This window comes from Paroedura picta, chromosome 14 (assembly GCF_049243985.1).
Source record: "Paroedura picta isolate Pp20150507F chromosome 14, Ppicta_v3.0, whole genome shotgun sequence".
NCBI classification, from domain to species: domain Eukaryota; kingdom Metazoa; phylum Chordata; class Lepidosauria; order Squamata; family Gekkonidae; genus Paroedura; species Paroedura picta.
The window spans coordinates 12,101,155-12,115,533 of NC_135382.1; the positions used below are offsets into that span (position 1 = coordinate 12,101,155).

General features: G+C 43.0%; 1 long non-coding RNA gene across 1 annotated transcript; it reads left to right on the forward strand.

Annotated features, from left to right (window-relative positions):
• The first annotated feature begins 770 nt into the window (after window positions 1–770).
• LOC143823729 (uncharacterized) lies at window positions 771–7,937 on the forward strand. The gene is made up of 3 exons (XR_013226564.1): window positions 771–1,457; window positions 2,491–3,789; window positions 4,905–7,937. It is a non-coding gene; the product is annotated as an uncharacterized LOC143823729 (long non-coding RNA).
• Window positions 7,938–14,379: the final 6,442 nt, after the last annotated feature.

Below are 14,379 nucleotides of genomic sequence, written 5' to 3' on the forward strand. Positions count from 1 at the left end.
AGATGCTGGAGACTGGATATGGGATCTTCTGCAGGTCTATCACTGACCGACAGCCATTCTCTCAATCAGCCTAATGGTCCATCAAAGTCAGTATTGTCTACTCTGACTGACAGGTTCTCTCCAGGGTCTCAGGCAGAGGTCTTTCCCATCATCTCCTGCCTGGTCCTTTTAACTGGGGATGCCAGGGATTGAACCTAGGACTTTCTGAATGCAAAGCAAAGGCCCTTCCGTTGAACTACTGAGCCAGAGCTCCTCCTCTCTATTTAAGATCTGATTTCTCAAAAACCTTAATTTCTAGTAAAATCAGCTCTGCCTCTCCCCTGATACAGACAGACCCTCCCAGGTGCTCTTAGCACAATTAGCGGTGGGCAAAGACAAGGAACCTCCTGGCCAGGACTCCGCTGTAAAGAAAGCAGGTAGCTGATGGGGTTTATTTTAAAACAAAATGAGGGCACTGCCTGGTTTTCTTGGGCTCCCTGAAACATTCTGAGCAGCACACTAGCAGAAAAAGGCTTGGGAAGACATCACCAGTCTCTGAGCATCTACAGCAGGGGTAGTCAAACTGCGGCCCTCCAGATGTCCATGGACTACAATTCCCAGGAGCCCCCTGCCAGCAAATGCTGGCAGTGAAGTTCTGAAAAAGTGAAGTTCTGAAATTTTGCAGAACCTCTTTTTCTGCCCTCCCTCTCCTGGGCTTTCTCCTTGATCCAAACGGAATTAATTAAAAACTGACTTCAAATTCCTTAAAAGGAGAGAAATAAACTCTCAGGGGAAATCTGAGTGAAGAGGAACTAAGAGAATTTCTCTTTACAGTCCTGCTGCAAGCAATCTGTGTTGCTTCCTCTGTGCTGGGGAATATGTCGCACGTTTGTGGGGAAGCCAATAAAACCACACCAGGGGCCATTAGTTCTGCTTTATCGTGTTCACGCCACGGATTACAGTGCAACTCTTCAAAGGTTTGCAGCCCAGCGCGGTCTCCTCTCTCTTCTCCTGAATTTTAGAAGAAACCCCATTTGTCCCTTGGGTTTGGCGGCTTGGATTAGTACATCCTCATTCACAGGCTACTAAATAAGATCCCGACTGGCACAGCTTACTCCCTCGGCCCAAGCCGCTGCAAGCTCCCGTCGGACATCTCTCCTCACCGTTCAAGTCCCTGCCAAAACTGCAAGATACGCGAGCGGTTTCCAACCACTTTCATTATTTCACTGCAAATGGGCTGCGCATTCTACACGTTTTCAGCGTTGTACGTTTCACATCGCGCGCGGTATAGTTCTCCCATCCACCACGTGGTGGCGCTGCGGACAGCGCCGGGAAGAGTGCGGCGCTGCTGGCGGGGGCGTCCCCAGCCGGGGCGGATTTCTGCTGACGCGCTCGGCATTAATTCTCCATTGTGCTTTCTGCAGGCCTTTCCGCTGCTCGGTTCGGAAAGGGCCTCTGCAAGCCAGTCGTATTGGGAGGTAAGAGCCGTGGTGTTTGGGTTTGCTTTTTTTGCAAAATACATTCAAGCTTTCGCTTTGGGCGACAGGCGCGCTGCAGGAAACAACACGCTTTGCAAAAGACTTCTTTTGCAAAAGACTTCTGGCCCCTGCCCAGCTCAGATCTCTGTCGGGGCAGCCGGGGGGGGGGGGGTTCTGTGCCGGAGAAGATCTGTCTCTTGCATGGGGGAGACTGCTGGAAACCTGCGGCAGCCCTTTGAAACTCAGCTCAGAAATCTTGCTGGAAGAAACAAGCGCGCCGCCGACATTCCTGAGCAATTACTTAATAAGGCTTTTGGAAAGAAATAGGCTGGACACTTAACTGGCTCAGGATTTTAATGGAGAGAAAGGACTGGATCCACAATTGCAGCACGGCTGTTCGCGAGGATTTCTCCGGCAGTGTGCGGGAAGGCTCCGTGACTGTAGGAAATATGCGCCCCTTTTGCAGTCAAGCTGCACACTCGGTTCCCATAGAGCAGGGGTAGTCAAACTGCGGCCCTCCAGATGTCCGTGGACTACAATTCCCAGGAGCCCCTGCCAGCGAATGCTGGCAGGGGCTCCTGGGAATTGTAGTCCACGGACATCTGGAGGGCCGCAGTTTGACTACCCCTGCCATAGAGGCAGAGGGTGTTGTTATATAAATCCTTCTGCTGAGAGTGCTTGACAGCATCCCTCTGTTTATCAAGTTCAAACCATTGCAAAGGATTTAATTTTTTTTTTTTGCTTCTTTCTGTTTCAAAAATTTGCATGGAAGAGGGGAAACAATGACAGAATAACCTTGGCAGTTATTCAAGAAGAAGAAATCAATCAGCATAACTTCTCTCCTTGGGCCAGTTCACTTCAAAAAGGCCTGTAGAGTTTTGAAGGCGAACAACAATCTGAGATTAGACAAATATATGACAGTTGTGTGTGTGTGTGTGTCTACCTATGCGCTGGAATCTTGTGCAAGAATGCTAGTGCTGCAGAAATGAAAGCTGTAGCTCTTTGGAGACATAGTGGCTCTTTCTGTTTTCAGCCCCTGGGATATGAGGATGAACACAAAACGGCATGCATCCAAAGAGAGGACGTTCCTTTTGCTTTGAAACCAGGATCCCTGCTTTAAGAAGATCTTGAGAGAAGGAGAGAAATCACCAAAATAGAGCATCACTATCCCCGCTAGAAAGCATCCTGAAAATATTGGATATTCGTGGCAATTCCCTGAAGTTCAAACATCTGCACGTGAAAGAATACAGCTGCCGAACTGTTTTTATGGGACTGGTCAATGCTGTTGACAAAAAGGTCTGGACAGAATGGCAGAGAGAGAGAGAGAGAGAGAGAGAGAGAGAGAGAGATTCATTGGTTTCCATGGATGAAAGCAGTCTTTGTGGGATGTTTTATATCACATATTCCAGAAGTTTCAATATATATGCAGGAAATATGGAATAAAAATAATAGAAGGAGTCAGCACCTGGGAATGTTAATTTCTGAAATTATTTATTCAAAATGCTTTTGCTTAGTCTCTGAAATTGAAAATTGGAACCAGATGAGAAAGGGCCTGGTAGTTCTATTCTTGACTGCCTCTGAAAACATTTTTGCATCTGGCATATATAAAAAGTTGCAAGCACACATGCAAAGTGTAGCTTTGCATAGACAGAGCCTTAAACTGCCTTGGAAGCAGAATGGAATGAACCTTTGATAAAGATCTTCGGCATACTTAGCTTGGAAAAGAAAAGCAAAGACATAATCACTCTGAAAGGCTATCATGTATCACACAGAGATAATCTGAACTATCTGACAGTGCAAGGATAAGAGGTTAAGTTAAAGAGAACACCAACTTGAGATGTAACCAGAATCATAGAATAGAGTTGGAAGGGACCTCCTGGGTCATCTAGTCCGGGGGTCGTCAACTCCCGGTCTGCGGCCCAGTACCGGGCCACAAGGCCTCGGTAACAGGCCACCATGCCTGCATCTCCCCCCACCGCAGCGAGAAGCTCACCAGGCTGCAGCAAGAAACTCACCAGGCCGCGCTTGCGCGTTAGCGCCCTCACCACCAGAGGGCGCTAACGCACATGCGCGGTGCCCGGGCCGCCGACTCTTCCCTACCCCCGGAGGCGGTCCTCAATTCTAAAAACGTAGGGGACCGCTAATCTAGTCCATCCCCCCCACCCACCCACCCCGCACAGACCAGTGGAGAGAATATAGGTTTAGTGCTCAAATCAACCCAATTTTTAGAAGGGGCCAATAGTCATTTGGTCTATTCTTCCCTTAGTATGATCAGCAGAGAAGAGAGGACCAGATCATTTGCTGCCACCCATACAACATTTCTGTACCTCAGGTAACTGCACCTTCCTCACTCTTGCCTTGTTTTATGGGTCAGGATATGAGAAGGGGCCTTAGTATCCACTTGGTTACTAACAACTATAAGATTACCCACACAAAACAATAGGATAAAAGCTGCATTCCGAAACATGTGGATAACCCTCACATTTCACTGTAATAGTTGAGATTCATATTCCAGTGTAATTGAAGACAGTTCCTCTGAAGCAAAAGCAGGTCTTCCTTGACCATGAGGTTGGAAATATATTTACACAAGAATAGTCAGTCAGACAGTTTTATTTACACTCAGAGACCATCCAATTATATGTGTACGCGTGTATACATATACACTTGGGGTGACACCCTCTAGCGTTTTCATGGCAGACTCAATACGGGGTGGTTTGCCAGTCCTTCCCCAGTCATTACCGTTTACCCCCCAGGAGCAAGCTGGGTACTCATTTTACCGACCTCGGAAGGATGGAAGGCTGAGTCAACCTTGAGCCGGCTGTTGGGATTGAACTCCCAGCCTCATGGGCAGAGCTTTCAGACTGCATGTCTGCTGCCTTACCACTCTGCACCACAAGAGGCTCTCTCTATATATACATATACATATCTTCTGCTTTAGGGCATGTAGGATCTACCCAGGTCTGAAACTGCTAGACTCTAATGAAGAGGCCTACATTTCACCTCCAGCACAGACACACACACCCTTCATTAGAAATAGGAATACATAATTCAGGGGAAAGTGGCTCTTTCGGAAAGGCATGATGGGTCAAAACTTTTTCAAGTGGTGCTAAAATGAAAATATACCCACAAAGGTTTATGAAAGATTAAGTAAACATTACAATTTTGCAAGATAAATGTTTAACCTGCACTCTGTTAATGCTCAGAGATAAGCCAAAATAACAGTTATACGTAGGCAAAAAGTTCAGTGGTTAAATTTTCCTAACTAACCTGGGTGTGAAGTGTGACTTTCCATATAGCTGGTGTGGTTGAGCAACAGAACTCCAGGCATAGCTGCTAAGCAGCACAGTGTCGGGGATCCAATGCTAGTAGTTTCTCATCAGACATGAAGAATTCTGCCCTTTGCTTGGAGATTTTTACTTCACTGAGAAGAGAACTTTGTATTGACAGTGGAAGAAAAGTTTGGAACGGGAAAGGTTTCAGGAGCGCATGAACAATCTCAAAGCTGCATCATACTGAACCCAGACCCTTGGTCCATCAAGGTCAGTATTGCTACTCAGACTAGCATCAGATCTCCAGGGCCTCAGGCAGAGGTCTTCCCCATCACCTCCTACCTGCTCCTTTTTTACTGGAGGTAACAAGGATTGAACCTGAATCCTTCTGCATGCCAAGCAGACACTCTACTACAGAGCCAGGATCCCAGATCAAGATCTTTCTCATCAGCTCCTGCCCGATTCTTTTAACTGGAGATGCTGTGGACTGGATCTGTGACCTCCATGCCAAGCAGATACTACTGAGCCAGTGGCCCCCTCTCTAAACAGGAGCATGAAAGACTTGAACGAAAATGCCCAAGAAGAGCTGGGAAAGAGAGAGGCTTCAAAATGGTCTGAAGCAGAAAGCTAGCACTTTAAGATGATTCTTAATTGTCCTCTTAACAATAAGTCCCTTAATTTGCTGCCAGAATTGGTTGAGTTAGACCTAGGTTCCTCATTTTATTTTCCCTTTGGACAGACTGTATGCTGTTTCATCCTGTAAACAATAACTGCAAAGACAAGTAAAATGAAACATTTCTTTTTTCGGAATGGAATGTAAAGTGGTCATTGAGCACCCACACAACTTGGCCCACACTTACCAATTATGATGAGAAGGTAGGGAAATGCCAGCCTAACCCGACCAGTGCTTCTAACAGATGCGAGTCTTAACAAATTCCCTTTTGGTCTATGAACAGTTTGCTGACATCCATGGCGATTCGAAGCAGACAGCTAGTTTTTAATGTGAAGTACCTTTAAAAAAACTAGGAACCTTATAATTTAGAATACCAAACAAAGATATCCCTGATTTGAAAGAGCAAATATATCTTTAAAAACCCAACAGTGGAAATAAAAACAGCAGCTTCTAAGAGTTGTTTAATGCATGAATGCTTCATTAAATAGGCCTCCCACCAGAGGTCATCAAGAGATTAGGCCAAAGCTGACCTCCATTTGACAAAGCTCAGACCCCCTGGAGAAAATGGCAGCTTTGAAGGGGGGATTCTATGGCATTATACCTGGTTGAGGCCCCTCCCCTCCCCAAACCACATCCTCTCCAGGCCCCATTCCTAAAATTCCCAAGTTGGAGATGGAAGGCCCAGGCCACATGGAAACAGCTTCCTTGTTCTTGAGAGCTCCAGGAGAACAAGTCCTGACACCCACAGCAATCAGAGGAGCAGAAAGCAAGGGGAAAGGAGGAGTGGGTATCTTCAGCTACCCCATTCATACTCTGGAAGATATTTTGTAAAATATATTTATGTGCTGCCTTTCTTCACATATTGGGGTGTTAACCATTCATGGAAAACTCTGCTGTGGTGGCTGTGGGGTGGTGGGTAGGACAGATGAAGAATCTCCATTCCTCTGGCATCTATCATCATCATCAATAGTTGATAACAATTATATAAAATGTATAGACCACCGTCCTGAGACAGGTTCACGGCAGTGTATATACACAAATTATCAATATCAGCAGTTAAAACAATAAAACATTAATAAGAACAATCTAGCAATTTAAAACATTTTATCAGTTTAATGTAAAGGTATTCCCTGTGCAAGCAGCGAGTCATGTCTGACCCTTGGGGTGACGCCCTCTAGCGTTTTCATGGCAGACTCAGTACGGAGTGGTTTGCCAGTGCCTTCCCCAGTCATTACCGTTTACCCCCCAGCAGCAAGCTGGGTACTCATTTTACCGACCTCGGAAGGATGGAAGGGTGAGTCAACCTTGAGCCGGCTGCTGGGATTGAACTCCCAGCCTCATGGGCAGAGCTTTCAGAGTGCATTTCTGCTGCCTTACCACTCTGCGCCACAAGAGGCTCTTTTAACGGTTTAGCTACATCTAATTAACAGTATCAATTATTGTCTTACCACCCAGAAACTAGTAGCACCTTAAGGTGCTACTGGACTCTGATTTTATTGTGCTACTTCAGACCAACACAGCTACTCATTTGAATCCACTCAGAAACTGGTCACTGCTGATAGGTCTTTCCCAGAATGGATGTCCCTATGTGTTGGGGGGGGGGGCATAGATGTCATAGATTCTTTATACTTCAATCAGCCACATTTTTTTCTGACATACATCTGTAACATAGAGAAAATGTGGTTGAGATTGTGCAGGAAGTTTTTGACCAATCCACTGCCTACCTGATTGACCATCCATCCAATGAACAGCTTATCACATAGGTTGTCCCGCCCCTGGCTATATAACCTAATACAATGCTGAAGATTCTGAAGCCTCCTATTAGTGGAATATCTGCCACTTAGGGCCAACTGCTGCTCTTGCTCAGGATTCCGCACACACGCACCCTTCCCTTCAGGTCTGCTGTGAAGGAAGCCTCTAACAGCCACTGACTGAGGTGAGTCACGTGTTTCTGATAGCAACACAGGGGAGTCTTGTACAACACAGGGGAGAAAGCACACAGTGGGCAAGTGTGTGTTTTCCTTTTGAGGGGGGAAAGCTTTCCCCTTCTGCCTAACATGGCTGACAGGGAGGCCACAGAAAAGCACCTTCTCACTTAAAATACTGCTGGTGGAGAGAAGATGGTGCCAAGTAATGCATGTCTCTTCACCACCACTCTCTGAACATTTGAGGCTTACGATGCAAGGTTGTTGTGCAGATAAAACTGTTGTGGGGTTCTTTTGCCTCCTGTTTCATCTGCATAACAACCCTGTGTGGTAGGCCTCAAGTATTTCTCTACAACATCCTGTGTGAGAGGTTTCTTTTGCACAACAGCCCTGTCCACCCTCCTAAACAGCCATTACTGGTTGGAGAGCTGATCAATCTAGATATGAGCTGTAATTTCAGGAGATCTCCAGGCCCCACCTGGAGGTTGGATAACCCAGGTTCGAAAAATTCCCTTAGGATAGGAGGTATGGCCTCAAAATGTTACAATGCCTCAGAGTCCATCCTCCAAAGCAGCAATTTTTTCCCTGTAAAGCTGATCTTTATAGTCTAGAGCAGGGGTAGTCAAACTGCGGCCCTCCAGATGTCCATGGACTACAATTCCCAGGAGCCCCTGCCAGCAAATGCTGGCAGGGGCTCCTGGGAATTGTAGTCCATGGACATCTGGAGAGCCACAGTTTGACTACCCCTGCTCTAGAGATAAGCAGCGATAGTAAAGACAATGATAGAGGCTTGCAGGCTGAGGTTGGGTGAGTAAGGCAGGTATGATCCACTTGGGCAAGCCCTTACGAACAACAGTTTGTATTTTTGGGTGCAATCAGACAGACCAACTGGATAGTAGAGACAATGGTAAAGGCTTTCAGGCTGAGGTTGGGGTGGAGTGGTGCAGTTGTGTCTAACCTGGGCTGTGGGCTCCAGCCAGCCCTTACCAGCAATGGATGTTATTCTTTTGTACAAACGGACAGACCAGCAAGGGTCCTGCGAGTCCAGAAACTGCAGGAAGTCCTAAATAAAGAATATTTTTAGACCCTGTTACCTGTAAATGGTAAACAAGCAACTGAACAAAAGACATAGGGGTTGAAGTGACTGTGTTCAAGCCTGGTCTGAAAAATAATACACAGTATTTACAATAAAGGTCCTATGAAATAAAAGGCATAAGTGGCCCATAATTTCAAGTGGAGTTAGCTTGGAGTTCACATACAAAGGTTTTACAGGAAAGTTAACATTCACACTCACATATATTCACACATACATATAAAGGAGATAAAATGTATAAAGAAAGGAGAGAAAAGAATTGCAAGAATAATTTGTCAATGCTCTTTCTGGGCTTAACAAAAGGTGGATTTAGAGAATTATGTAACAGAATATTAAAAGAAATCCCAATTTCAAAGGCACACTGCAGTTTTACAAAGGTACTTTTCATCTCCTTTCACTTATCAAGCCTGTGAATTTTGGAGGGGACCAGTACCAGGACACAGAAAAATTATAAATCAAACAATAACAATTCACAGAATTCCCCAGGCTATAAAATGATATATCATAAACATTCTGAAGAAATATTAATGATACCACTAATGTATGAAGATGGCAGTGAAGCAATGCTGCCACAGTCAGACAGACCTATCTCTTTACTGAATGTAGATTACAAAATTTTAACCACAATAATGACAGAAAGATTAAGAAAATGCATACTAGAGTTAATACGTATTGTTTAAGCAATCTTTGTACCAAAGAAGTATATGAAAGATAACATACAATCTTAATAGATGCAACTGAATTTGTGAATAAGAAAAAGACATCTATTTTTAGATGCAGAAAAAGCATTTGGTAATATAATTTGGCCTTTTTCATTTAATCTGTTTGGGAATATGGGATGTGGCCTGGAATTTGAGAACTGTATGCAGGACACATACATACACATCTCCAGAATGCAAAGATTTTAATAAATGGGAAATTAACATGGTTGTCCGGTCACCTCTGTTATTTATTTTAGTGATAGAGTTTCTAGCTATAAAGATAAGACAAGAAACAGGGATTTAAGAAATAAAAGTGGATGACCCAAAATTCAAAATGAAAAGCTATTCAGACAATTCATTTAACTGTTTTGGTACATAATGGAACACACTGAAGAATTTGAATCTTTCTCAAGTTATACAATCAGTTAAAGGTAAAGGTAAAGGTATCCCCTGTGCAAGCACCGGGTCATGTCTGACCCTTGGGGTGACGCCCTCCAGCATTTTCATGGCAGACTCAATACGGGGTGGTTTGCCAGTGCCTTCCCCAGTCATTACCGTTTACCCCCCAGCAAGCTGGGTACTCATTTTACTGACCTCGGAAGGATGGAAGGCTGAGTCAGCCAATCCCTGGCTGCTGGGATTGAACTCCCAGCCTCATGGGCAAAGCTTTCAGATGGCTGCCTTACCACTCTGCGCCACAAGAGGCTCATACAATCAGTTAGAAAAAGGCAAACAGGATTTAAAAAATTTAATGCAAACAGAAGAATATTATATATTATTATAAAGAGTATAAAAAGCACATTAGCTACTGACAACCTAATATCTGGGGATAAATATAACTGGAAAAAGTTGTAATTAAAAAAACATTTATCAGGAGACTTGAAAACTGATACAAGCAGATTTATCTAGATGGGAAAATTTTAAGTCTCCTGGCTGGGAAGCATTTCAACAATTAAAATGAAAGTATTGTTAAAATTAGATTTCTTATTTCAATCCTATATGTGTGTGTGTGTATATAAAAATTTTGTGTGTGTGTGGCAGATAAATTTATTTGGAATGGCAAGAAACCAATAATAAGTTTTAAATACTCCAAGATGAGAAAAAGAGAGAAGGAGCAATTTTAAACATAAAATTATATTACAAAGCAGAAGGTCTGGTCTGAATTTTAGATTGGATAAAAAATTGAAAAAAAAGAATTGTAAAACTTAAAGCAGCAGACCATGATGAAGGTCACATAATCACTTATGAATAAAGACATCAATCAAAATAATTACAAGTTAAAAGTTACACAATTAGAGGAAGATTGTTGAGAATATGGTTCATGTTGAAATTGCCCTCCAAACTAATAAACGTATTATTTTATCAATCAGTTTCAAGATTAAAAATTATTAATAAGATAGAGCTCTTAGAGAGAAGAGTGATTTTTGAACAGGAAAACAAAAAGGTAATTTATTATGAGGTATGTATACGTTTTTTCTTCAGTCTGAAATGGAAGAACAAGTGAAAAAATGGGTGATTAAATGAATGTAGAATTTTAGAGAGCAAGTATCTATGTCCTAATGGGAATTACTAAGGGGAAAAGAAATTAAGTTCAAAGCTAGCCCTATGTTAAAATGAAATTGGTATAAAATGTTCTTCAGATGGTATATTACTCCAAATAGATAAAAGTTATAAAGAAAATGTTGGAAATGTCAAGAAGATACTGGAATGAAATACATGGGAAAATGCAAAGTGTATTAAAATTAAGATTTTCTAAGGAAGCAAAGAATATGTTAATAGGAATATTGCCTGACAAATTACCAAATGTTATGGAAGAGATATTTGAATATATTCTGAAAACAGCTAGAATTGTTTATGCCACAAAATGGTAATTTGATGTGTGTCCAAGTTTAGAACATAGAGGTAACAAACTAGCTGACTATGCAAATTAACATTTGGGGTAAAAAGATCAATCTCAAAATTTGAGGAGAGATTGAAGAGTTTATTATAAAAGTAGGATATATATATATATATATATATATATATATATATATATATATATATATATATATATATATATATATATATATATATATATATATATATATATATATATATATATATATATATATATATATATATATATATTTCCTGTATATATATATTTACACACACACATATATATACAGAGAGAGAGAGAGAGAGAGAGCACTATATTAAAACAGAATGAGAACATAATTTGGATATAACTGTATAAAGAATTGGAATTCAAATAATATTCTTATAGATGCTTGATGACACTGTTCCTACATGGAACAGTGATTTTAGGTAATGTTTTTTAGAATTAATTCTAAGTTCTTAACAAAACTGCATAACACTGTTTTATCATAACTATATTATTATGTATATTCTGCATATCTTGTTCTTAAATGCAAATAAAGGCTTCTGTATCTAACATTCTTCATATTTGATTTTCTTGTTTATTGTGAGCCTTTTTATTTTGCTGATTTAATATAGTAAATATATTATAGCTGATACATAGAACTGATGAGATGTGTAACATGGAATCTGTAGTAGCAATGAAAATAATACAGTGATAAAAGAGACATAATGTTTGGATGTGGAGATTATCGTAAATATGATGATGAATTTTGTTGTTGTCTATTTTATATAACCTGAACTATATCACAATTTTTGAGTAATATTATATATACATATACATTCATATATATAGTGTGTATATATGTATTTATAAAAAGATTATTACAATTGCATGCCACCTTCCCCTGGGGCTTAGGGTGGTTCACATGGAATGTAAAGTAACTGTACATCAAACTCATATTGAATAAAATAGAATAACAACAATTTTCTCTTTTGTATCCCATATGTGTGTGTATATGTGTGTATATATATATGTGTGTGTGTGTACACAATTTTCTCTTTTGTATCCCTTTTATATATATGTATCTGTTAAAAATAAAAATATTTATTAAAAAATTGAACAATCACATTTGCCTTTCCCTTTGGTATGTCCTGAAGTTATCACATACTGAATAGCTGTAGGCTCTTCTCCCTCCACATCTAAAATTAAGAATCAGAGTTTACAGAGTGACATGTAAGTCTCTTCTCTTTAGAAATCAAGCAGTGATCCCAACAGCAAACTACAACCTCTACACAAATACCTCTGGGATCAGGGCCCTCCAGGACTTTAAGCAGTTCCAGGGGGCCTGTAAGATGGTTGAGGCCAGGAAATAAAATCATGAAGATGCTGGCCTCCCTCCTTGAGAAATCAGACAGCTAATCTGACCATACACTGAGTAACCCTCCTCAGAAAAATTTTAACTGTAAAGAGAAAACAGTTTTTAATATAATCTTAAAACCTCAGTTTAAATTTATGAGTTATAAACGTACTAGAAACTAAGCCTGCTGTGTTTTGAAGACAGCAGGCGCTAGGGGTGGGGAAGAGTGTTGCGGGGTGGGTGCGCGAATTGGCAGGGGTGAGGAGGGGCAGCGGAGGGCGGGAATGGCTCGGCCTGTGTGGCCGCGTCGTTGTGGTGTGGGCGAAACATGTTTGGAGTGGTCGCGGCACGAACCTTGACTGGGAGGCAGGAGATGGCGGGTGGGACGGCGGCGGCAGCCATCAGAGGAGGTATTGTCGCTGGGGCCGGGGCCTACATCGGCATCGCGGGCGGCGCAGCATGTCCCAGGAGGCATCGGCGCGGTGTCCAGTGGGCTGGGCGCGGCTTGAGGGGTTTCCAGGGCGGTCGCTGGAGCGGCAGTGTGCGGCAGGCGGCTGGCGGTGGCTGCCGCGCGGAGCAGTCTCCGGAGGTAGGGAGGCCGGAGGTGCTCGCGGTGGTCTTGCGGCTGGCAGCATGGGTGGAGGCGCGGGGGAAGGGAGCAGTGGCTGGGTTGTCCTTCACAGCGCGGCCGGAGGCTCGGGGGCAGCGGCAGGTTGTGTCTCGCGTCGGTGGGGAGGCTGCATGTTCACGGGTGGGTACGGGCTTGTGTCGGCGGCGCAGGGGCAGTGGGCGACCTTCCGTGGCCAGGGCTAGTCAGGGAATGGCAGGTAGCTGGCAGCAGCCGAGTTGGGGGGCGGATCGGGAGGCGCAAAGCATCTCCCGAATCGTGAGTCTGTCGGCAAGGGACCAATCGCGACCCGTGCTGTGCACGGCTTGCGATTGGTACCTTGCCGGTGGACTGACACTCGGAGGGCCCAATCGGCAGGGCCGATTGGGCCCTCCGAGTGTCAGTCCAGGGGAAGGGGCCTATCTGCACCCTTCCTCATCACGGACAGGGTCCACCGCCATAGCCCTTAATGAATTATTTAATCCGCGGAGTGGGTTAAAGATTATGTATGTAACTTACTTCGTATTGGCAGTTTTAAATCTGCTGTTGCCCACCCTGAGCCAGCTAGGGAAGGGCAGGGTATAAATAAAAATAAAATAATAATTGATGTTGATGCCAGCCATTCAGTCGTGTCCAACTCTTGGCGATCCTATGTCTCAGCCGTCTCCATATCTTTCCATCATGCACTGCTTTTTAGTTGCTCTGGCCATTGTCTGTGAATTGCACAATCTGGCCAAAGTAACCACAATCTGGCCAGAGTTTTATAATTCTGACTTCCAGTGATATATCAAGCTTTATATGCTCTATTATTTCCTTTTGATGTCCATAATTATTAAATATTTACTATTCAATGTTCCATCTGTTTTTCCTCCCTACTGAGTTGAGCATTTCACATCCTGAGCAGAATAGAACTAATGTCATTTTGCCTTAAAGGGCAATACAAGACCCTGCATGGCTCCAGATCACTGTTGAGTGGGGCTTCTGGTGTTAATGAGAGGCCACTCACTTATGCAGCTTAGAGGAAGCACAGGTGCTGGTCCCCTCCAAAATTTACATGTGCACTTCATAAATGTGAGCTATTTTTCCACATTTGTCTTGTTATAAATAAATGACCATGCCTATTCTGCTACCTCCTCATTTATTTTGTGTTAAGACCTCACCAAGGCTCTTTCTACATTCTTTGTTCTATTTTATCTCTTTTCTTTTTAGCAGCAGCTGCCAATAAGATACCTCTAATTATAGCTCTGATAGGTGAAAGAGGAAGAAACTACCCTTGTAAAAACACAGTGCAGTGAGTACCTGCTCCTTTTTGGAATTCTGGAGGCAGCTGTCTCTAGAGTTTAGGGAGGGCTGTCAAGCTATAGTCCTGACTGATGACCTGATCTTGCCAGATCTCAGAAATTAAGCAGGGTCAGACCTGGTTAATATTTGTGTGG